At 37.7% G+C, this 10,561-nt stretch overlaps 1 pseudogene; it reads right to left on the minus strand.

Moving 5' to 3' along the window:
* Positions 1-52: 52 nt before the first annotated feature.
* LOC121330701 lies at positions 53-10,135 on the minus strand (annotated as a pseudogene).
* Between the last annotated feature and the right edge of the window lie 426 nt (positions 10,136-10,561).

The raw sequence follows: 10,561 nt of genomic DNA on the forward strand, positions 1-10,561 counted from the left end.
CTAAAATGAGAATGTTGAATAAGATTTATATTTATTGAAACCGCAATACAAGACACTTCCTCATAGCTTTGATTTTAGATCTTTTTACATGATCTGTTTTTACAAGACATACACATACGATTTAGTAACAAGCATGTCAGTCAAGTAAATCATCTGGATAAGAACTTTTTATAAGACAGAGTGACATCCCCCAACTCCTAATACCCTCAACCTGTGCTTAAGAATGTCCTTGACAAGTTTCACTTCAGCTGGATTAATGGTTCACTAGATACATGTCAGCTAAAGTTAGGAATAAGTGCTAGTCACACACATGTCACTATCCAATAAAATACACACCCTCTGCCACAGCTGTAAATACAAAATAGAGCTATGAAAACATGCATCTCAGTAATATCTTGCATACCAATCTAAATACATCAGAAATACATACTTTTCTTTTGTATTTTATTTTTAATACTGGATACAAATAACAATGCAATTGGGCATGATATTCTGTCATTGATGAAATGTAATAATTGGTCTTGGTGTTTCAGCATGTGTTACTGACACCCTTTATACCAAGATATAGCCTTTCTGAATGCTCTGTAGATGAGTGGGTTCTAAGTACAGATAAGACCCCCGCCCTTCCATGCCTGGCGGTCTTCGCGATTGAGGTCTCCGATACAGCTCCACTGGTCTCTGAAGAGCTGGGAGACGCACCATTTGGAGTGATCGAAGTAGGAGTAGAATAGAACAGGTCCCAGCAGTCTGATTCTCTTCACATTGTAAACATGCTCAGGGAGAGCAATTCAAGGGCAGCTCATGTTCTTTCTGTTGTCACGTTTCTGTCAACAAATTGCTCTTCAAAACCTGAGTGACCCAGGCTGCATAAATATTTGTGGGTGAGTAAGACAAAAAGAGAAAGCGCTTGAAGTTCTGTTTGAAAAAAAAAAAATCCACATACATCACATGGATTGTAAACTATAAATCATGTGCAAGAAATCAGCTGTCAAGCACACAAGGGAGCAGAAAGAGACTTCCAAGAAAAAATAAAAAAAAACACAATCTAACAATGTAATTTTATATTCAAACTCATTTGTTCAGAATACTGTACATGCTGAGAAAGCCTGAATTTCAGTCGGTTCTCCAGAAGCATGATAACTCTCTCAGCACTATAATATACAGAAAGAAAACTACATTTAAGATTACAGACTGCTCTAGTAGTATAGGGACGATAATACCAGGCCCATTTTTTCATCGTTATAGTTTTCCTTGGGTAGTTTCTTTTTAAAATGACTTAGAGATTGATTTTATGATCCTATACTCGTCTGGGATAAGCCACAGCTGGATTCTGAAGCCCCTTGGGATTCTCCCTGGCTTGCATCGACAAACTATCCTTGAGTACTCTAGGATCACCCATAAAAAGAAGTGCTTGATGCAAACCATGCAAATTCCCTGGTAAAATAAAATGCTTTAAAAAAATACAGTTGTATCTTATCCCTTTAGTGTTGCAAGAGTCAATGACCACAGAACTGTTTTACCTCCTTAAAAACCCTTTTCAGTTTTGTTCACGAAAAAGTCCCCACTGACACTGACATAGCGATAAATAATTCAAACACAATAAATATGTTATAAAACGTTGGCTAAAACATAGGACCATCTGGTGACAGTAATGGATAATGTTCCTTGGGCTTTTAGACCCCAATATGCTTCCTACTGTAGTAGTTCTCTCTCAAAGGCTTATATACCACAGTTTATGATCAATGTCTCAGTATGTCTAAATTTATTGTGCATTTTCTCAGAGAATTAAAACTATCGTTACAGGACAAAACTTGCCACAAATAAGTAGCCCTAGGTAAAATGTTAATTATAGTGTGACTATGCATAAAAACACATAACAGAAATGATGATAACTGTGTGATATTATGCATAAAATGCTAAAAAAAAAAAAACCAAAACATTACTTATCATCATCATTATTAGGACAGTGACACTACAATTAATATGTATCCCTAGGGTTGGAAAGAAGAAACATTTAAAGTATTTTATTTCTTGTACTGTTTTTATTATGCCTTGAAGACAATCAATCAGTAAATATAAACAGTAGTCTCTGGCTAAGAGAACACCCCTGAGGAAGCAAGCAAAGTGTTCTCTTAGAGATGACCACTGGACACAACTGCCAAGGCCAATCACAATATGAATCAATAAATACAAATGTATTTATTACTTATGTCATGATGACACGCATGCATCAACATAAAAAATGCAGCATCAGCTCTGGATTACTCTCACAATGACAAATCAGTTTTGAAAAGATTGAATAAACCATTTGAATTTGAGTTTGGTGATGATGAGCTATCAGGTTACAAAACAGTACTGTATCAGTTTTTAATCGGTTAGCAAGGAATCACTCTATGCCAAAAAGGTTCTCTTTTAAGCCATCCCTGTTCCTTTAGGCTGAGCATTTACAATGGGGAAATTCCATTTCACCACAAGGTTGTTTCCTAAGCCGAAGTGTTCTCTTAGGAGGTGTTCCTATATACAGAGACTACTGTACTGTAATAATTAAACTGAAAATAATCTCCTAAAAGTGACATTGTTTTTCATTGTGGTTAGTTACCAAGAAATACTTTAGTAATATCTATGCAAGCATTACAGAAATCCTAGTCTCTGTAGGTTTGCCAATGACAGAAGTAGCTTGGTATTTTTATGCAATTTCACTGGTTTCTTGTTGGTTAGGTTAGTTACCCAGCTGGTATATAACAATGCAGCTTGACAGCACTGATTGATTTAACCAAACAGTATTCCTTTAGATAGTCTATACTGAATGTCCTATTATATCACAAGGCTCTGAGGCCCTTGAATCAGCATTACCTTCTTTGGAACCAGCGTGACCAGTTTAAAAGTGTAAAAGTTTAAAAGTGGTATTTTTAACCGAAAGCAAAATCCCCCTCACCGTTTACATAATAGCGAGATTTAGCAAAGTTTAAGAAGCTCTCCCCGCGGGCTGACACCAGCTTCCACACTCTCCTCCTGGGTAACTGGGGTATCTTGGACCCCTGACAGATGTAGCTCAGATTGGACACCGCTGGCAGAAAGACCTCCGGCAAGGAGCAGTTGTAGACACGTGGGTTGTAGTACAGAAGTTGCTCGGCTGAAAAAAAACAAAACAAAATCAACTTTATCAAAAAGGTATTTTTTGAGGCGCCTTTTCAAAGATTTTCTCAGTTCATGCCTCACCTCACCTATTTCAGTGAATTGGCTGTATTTATAGGTGACACAGAGAGCAGTCTGTCCATTCTGCTTCCCAGTTGGAGGCCAGCCATAACCCCTCTCTGGGAAAGGTGGGAATCGGGGGATGCTGTGACTGAGCCAGAAACCCTGGTCATTTGAACACTGCACTCATCAAACAGTGCATACTGTACTAGGGAACCTTACTCAAAGCACTGCAATGCATACAGTAGGTCGAAAAAACTATATGGCACCTGGGACAGTTTGGGCTCTGTTTAGTTTCTTAAAGCTCATATTCCAATGCATTTATGTACATTTATCTGTCATTAAGAGATGCAGGATTACAAGTACCAAAGCTGTATGGTAACACTTTTAGGCAAGGCAAAAGTGCAACAAAGAATATGTAAGAGAATGGGTAAAGTGGCTGAAATGGAATAATGGGATTTCATATCCACTAAGCAGGTGCAGCTAGTTTGCCAAACTCTGCCATCTGTGGTTCCTTTTCCTGGATCCAATAGTGACTAATGCTAATAACGTTTCACAGACTGAGCCTCTACTGTCCTATAGCCTCAATGGACTCAACTCACCCTGAATAGCACTGCTCACAGATGCTGAATATTACACAACCATGTGAGCATATGAGCTGATACAATTCTGGAACGTTCTTTTACTGGTGCCCAATGACAGTTATATAATGCAAATAATACATTTGAATTCCTGAAACAAAAAACTCACATTGCTCATGTGTTGCGTCATCTTGCATAAACCCTATTAAGGACTTTTAAATGTAATGTAAAATGTTCGTTTCTTTAATCTGATGTCAAGAAAAAGTACAGTTGCCATTTTCCTAACAGAAAAGCTAAGCAGGATCGTTTTATTACATTGTGCAACATGAGCAAACTTTACTTAGTTGACCACAGTGGCATTGTTAATGTTATAGTGTAGTGTTTTATTCACTATGCATAGTCAATCACACTATAAGGACATGACCCCACCAATCCAAAGATAAACAGATAGAAGTCCAAAAGGCTCTATTTGTGGAAAGTTGTGTGCCGTCTCATTATCAGGGTCTTTGCCCTGCTCCTCCTCTGCAGACCCTACCAATAGTACAAGACTTTTCTGCCAGTGAACACCACTTGTGACAACCTTTACCTCCCAGTTCAAGCAAACATGCAGACATCAGAGATGGCATTGCAGCTCACAGGAATAGATTGTAATAAACTGACAGTTATATATATATATATAGTAATTCATCCGTTTACAAGCTTGTTTTCCCATCCTAATGTCAGCAACCAGTCGAAAAAAAAGTGCTATGAATAAATCTGTCTTTTACATTTCTTGAAGGTTTTACACTGCTTTTCACAATAAACAAGTTCCCATTTCATTGAGAGTATTGTAGTTTCAAACTTCCAGCTCACAATGTCCAAATACACTGCTCCAAACAACAAAGGGATACTCATTCATATTCAGAGATGTGGATATTAAAGTAATTTTAAATAACAAAATGGTTTCATAAAATTTAATTTAAATTAAAATACATGTGTGCTATAACATGTTTCTTTTAAAACTACATATTTCAGACATCTGTAGTAATTGAAGTGTAAAATGGCTAAGAAGTATGGAATTCTTTTGTTAGCTATAATTCCTTTAAAAATGTATACACAGTCACTAGTCACACCAATTAGTGTCCGTGGTGACCACACCCCATAGTGACACTGTAGGAGGGTGAACATTAGGAACCGCCTTTCACACCATCGACCTTCAAATATGGGAATATAAAATTGTCCTGTTTTTGCATGAGCATGACTAGTGGAATTTTGGGTATTATTCTACAGGGTTTGAGGATGTATAACACTTCCTAAAATATTAATTGAATTTGGCTTTTAGTTTAGCTTTCCTGATTGATTTTAGCATTCATACCCTCTCCACACTCCCTAAATAATGCGCGAGCCACACTCACTGAAACCATGTTTCTTCCATTTTATTAGCAGTCACATTTGCAATATGCAATGGGCGTGAATAAGGTATATTAGTAAGGAATGCAGCTTCACATTAACTTGAGCTTTAATTACATGACTTGACTTTAGGCATACGTCATAGAATACATCATTTAAAATGTCAACTTGAAAGAGTCTGCTGAAACAACTTGCTGTCCTTGTGTAAATGAAATTACGTTTGGTGTGGCCACGACCTTTCTTGTAATCCAGTGACAGAGGGTCATCGTTATACATCAGATACGCTGCGGTGTTGGACTAGTCAAAGAAAGATGGAAAAGTTTTTAACAACAAAACTTAATAATTGCTAATCTGCAAATGAAATACAATGAAAGTCTTTAATACTTTAACACAGCTTTAATGTAGTCTGTAACCTGGGCTTTTACTGGCCTTTATTGCTGTAAATCTAAAATAAGATATACTTGTTTAGTGGTTTTTATAATCGGTATGTCAGATTATACACATTATACAGCTGTGGTACCATTCCTCTACCATGCTACAATGGCTCATGCAATTGTAGCTGTCCTTTTAGTGTAGAATCAATGTGTTGAGATTATAGTGCCATTGCTTGGTCAGGGTGGTCTCGGTTTGGCACAAACATGCTTATCAACTCGAGGTCAACCTCCAAACTGCCTGGAATTCATTAACTTTTAGCCAGACATGAAAGACAAATACCTACCCTTCTCTAAATGTAGTTTTAATGTGATTAGTGCAGAAAGGAACCTTATTGAAAGGCAATCACTGTTAATGTGAATCTCATTAAATAGCTTTTTGCATTCACTTCTAGGCTTCAGCCTCGTTGTTCACACTGTCTAGTTTTGCTGTTGATGTTAAACACAGCTCTCTAAACCGTATATTATTTCACTGTTACCTGGAAAGGAAGGGGTTATCCTCACATTGATATAGCCATTATCACTCAGAAATATGCATACCAATTTATGGGATGCATGTGTACTCGGATTCAACAATAACCAGTCCTCATAATATTACTGATAATTTGCTTATCCTTGATTAATTAGTATTGAAAATCTTATTATCTGCGACAGTTATTTAAATATAAAACAAATCGGCCCCACAGCCACTGCAATCTTTTCTTGTTCTTCATCCTACATACAAACAATCTGTCCAATAAAAGGGGGGCGGGGGGGGCTCAATTAACTTAGTCCATTCTACCCTGAGAAGAAAAAGGAAAATAGTTAAAAAGATTGTGTGATGAGTCAAAGGGGTTTCGGTCTGCAATTCAGCCTCCCAACAGTAGAAGGCATCAAACCAACTCGGGACTTCCCTTACCAAGGTCTTGTGACCATGACAAAAGTCATCTTTTTGAGGGGCGGCACCTTGGTGAGGGGCGGAAGTACGAGTATGTAAATTCCAGCCACTGGAGTCAAGTGAAATTAAGGATACCTGTCAGTTTGGGATTGGTGATCCACTGACTACCGGGACGGGGTTTGCATACTAAAGGGAACGCGCTACTGTGTTCGGGGTTGGTCCTAAGGAATAGAGGCGGGGGAAAAAAGGCTGGAGGGAAGTACGTGGGAGTTTTGGACTGTGTCACGAACAGAGGCCTTACTAACTTGGCTCTTTTCTGTTTTTATTCCTTTTTGTTTTATTTTTGGATTTAAGCAGAGCGCGAAGAGGACTAAGAGGCTTCCGTTCCTTTATTTTTGATTACTCCAGCACTCCCTCCCTCACATCCTTCTTTATTATTTTTCTTTTTTTTTCCGTGTAATATTAAATAAAATTTTAATTTTTACACATAAATCACTGTCTGGAAAAATCAATTTTTACTCACACGCCTCACAGATTGTCTAACTTCTCCCACATGAACTGTGTCCTTTAGATCCTCGTCGTATCATCTCCCTAGACTTTTCACTGGCTTCTCAGACACTGTTGGTATTGCCTCACCATTAATGTAGAACCTTTTTTATTTACTACTTTACCTTTAATTATAGAGATGCTCCTTGATTTAGTGGGCTTGAACTGCATTTGTGCCCATTCAATGTTATTGGTTAATTTGTCCAATAATCGATTAGTGCAGGCTACTGTTGTAGTCATTGTTGTCATATCATCCATGTATGCTCGAATTGGTGGTAGTCGCATTCCAGAAGCCAAGCGCTCTCCTCCCACTACCCATTTTGATGCCCTAATAATTACTTCCATTGCCATGGTAAAAGCCAGTGGAGAAATGGTACATCCTGACATTATTCCAACTTCTAGGCATTGCCATGCAGTGTTGAATTCTGAAGTTGAAAAACTAAATTGAAAATCTCCAAATTAGGCTTTCACTAAATTTACATCGCCTCAATCAATCAAAACAGGCCAGTTTAATTTCTTGATAGCATGCAATGAGATTGCCTTAGAGCTGTGAATACACAGTTAGCCATGGAGCACAGCTAGATCTCAGAAAGACATGCAGTATTGTGCTGTTTTTTGTTTTGTTTTGTTTTGTTGTTTTGGGGAAATATGTTGTGGATTTAGCATGGGGTCTGGGTTACGTTTAAACACACTGATTGGAAACATTACACCATTGATTCATTTTTGCATGACGTTGTAATGACTTGGCATCTCAGCCCATTGAACTGAATGTTATAAATCATCAGCTGCTAGAAGGAGGTTCATTACAACACAAAAAAACTGTGAAAGAATTACTGCCTTATTATGCACGGTATACATACGGTATTCCAACTAGATTTATAAATGGACCAAGATAATACTGAAGCGCTCCTCTTTACTTGATATTTGTGAGCCTGGTAAAGCTGTCCCAGAGTCTCCCCCATGGCTCCCTGGTTTGTATTAACCAGGAACTTGCAGAGCTACCAGTCCTCAACAGAGGGGTCCAGGTATATGTAATCCAGCCCGCTCCCTGTCTCGTTAATCTTGTACTGGGGAATTTATAAATGACAAACCTGCGAAAAAAGGAAGAGAGCAGAGTGATACTGAAAATAATAATGACATGAACAACCCCTGTCATTCGGCCCCGAGTCTCTCCCAAGCAGAGATTGACAATTCTGCTGAAATGTGTGCTGCATTGGTGACATTTCTCTTGTGTCTTGAGCTAGTGAATTAGGCTGATGTGCCGTCTAGCTCCTAGATAATCAACAGGTTAAGGTGTTCGAAAGATGTGAGCACTGTAACTATAAAACATGGTTCTGGAGTTATTTAATGTTGATTTGATAAGGAGCGAAAACACACCTGCTAGTTTCTGATCGCTTGCACACACACACACACACACTCATTACTGACCCAACCCACATTCTTAAAAGGCACATCCTGCTGTATGCTTCTCATTTGTGATACCCTTCCATTACTGCAGCCCAGCCACATTCCAAACACATGACAACTGTGCAAAACCTGAATTATTCCAAATTTCAGAGGAATTTGCCGCACATAAGTCATCAGCCATAACGACGGAAAACCCCAAAATGCATATGTTTTCAATGCGTGAGTGCAAAGAACCTGTGAAACTGAGGGTTTAATAAACTGAGTAAGCTAAATGTGACATAAAATGAAAAATCATTTTTATGTTTCATTTATTTGTCAGGTAAGTTAAACCACAAAAATTGAATGTCCACTCTCCTTACCAATATTACAGAACTAAACTGTGTTAAATATATTATTTATGGGTTGTATGTAGTATGAGCCATTAAGTATCTGTTAACCTAGCAGAGTGCTACTAATCTGACCTACAGTATGATAATACCTTTGATAATCTAATTTCAGGAGACATTGCCGACAGGGTAATGAGCACTAAAGGGCTTCAGCTCATGTTAGCCCAGCTTTGTGTCAAAAAACATATCCTACCCTCTGGGATTCCTGCCTAGTTTTTTTTTTTTTTTTAACATTGTGGTCTATTCCTAGCTTCTTCAAATAAATAATGTTGAGTTTCTGTGTTGTCACAGCAACAGGAGATGAAATTTGCAAAATAATCCAGTAACATGACTAATATCCCTCTTAGAGAAACATGGATGTAGAAAAAAAGAATATCTCTGTCATTCTATATTAAAATACTTCCAAACAATAATAATCATAACAACAAATTTAATAATAATAATAATAATAATAATAATAATAATAATAATAATTGTTACACTGATATTCTGCAGATCTTTGTAACGTCTGCTGAGTAATATATATGTTACTCAATTTCTGTTAATAAAGTTCTCTTACACCACAGTGCTATATTATAGGCCTACAATGTTTTCTGCTACAATACAAATAACAGTATGTTTGAAATAAGGGCAAAGCAGGTTAATCCATTAGCCTTTCATACCTTTCACCTCTGGTGGCTGGGGATTTCATCCAGGATCTGGTAACAAGTGATTGTGGTTTCAATTTAGCCCCCAGCGGACATTATGCCACATCACAACAAAGCACCACTCAATTTGGCACAATTGTCTCTGCTTGACTGTCTGCGTGAAGTCTATACTGCCTTACGCAGATTTCCCAGATGCCAAGACTGTTTTTCTTTTCTTTTTTTTTGGAAAGAATATTTAAATATTCATCTGGATTTTGAAAGATTAACTATCTGAAACTCGTCGCTTGGGCAAATGAGCGGGTCAGAAAACAGCGCTTTGGTCAAATGTGTATAAATGTACTGTACAGATTTGAATATGTTCAGTTAAAAAGATAGGTACAGCAAGCAGAACATCCTAATGCAGGTAAAATATATAGACCGTCACCTACCAGTCAACTGGGTCCCCTGCTTCATTCCTGCAGGAAATCTGCCCCTGGCCTGAAGTGAAATGTATTAATATCAAAAAAAACAACACAGCCCATGAAGCCCTAGAACACATCCCAGCACAGAGGGATTTCCTTCCTACAATCCACCTGCTCCCTGTGATCTCCAATGTAGCTGCCTGTGTAAAACCAAAAAAGTTGGTTTATTTTTCCTTTCTACAAAAAGCAGAACCAAGCAACAGTGTGAGAAGGACACAAACTGTATATGATTGTCAGCAATGCATAGAAAATGAAACTTCATTAACACAAAAGAGGAACTGAAAGCTGTTCCTCATGACCAGTGTGCTTTTTGTATTCATCTTCAACCCATTTTGCTACATTAATAATGCTCGATTACAATAGCATTGACAGTAGGACTCCATAGGGTTCAACGAGTGCCTCGTCCTCTCAATCAATTAGGAATGTACATTTAACTGTGCAATTAGAATTCATGTAGGCCAGAAACAATCTGAAACAGTCATCTTTCAATCACATTTAAATATATTTGCATAGTAAGATTCACAAAGCTTTTAAGAATAGTTTTTTATACTTGTAGCTTTTTTACACTGTTTTTAAACATACCAGTAATGTTAAAAATAGGATGCAATCGGTGGACTTTAGTTCAATCACTTTTTCAGTTT

Source organism: Polyodon spathula, chromosome 18 (assembly GCF_017654505.1).
Source record: "Polyodon spathula isolate WHYD16114869_AA chromosome 18, ASM1765450v1, whole genome shotgun sequence".
Taxonomy (NCBI): Eukaryota; Metazoa; Chordata; class Actinopteri; order Acipenseriformes; family Polyodontidae; genus Polyodon; species Polyodon spathula.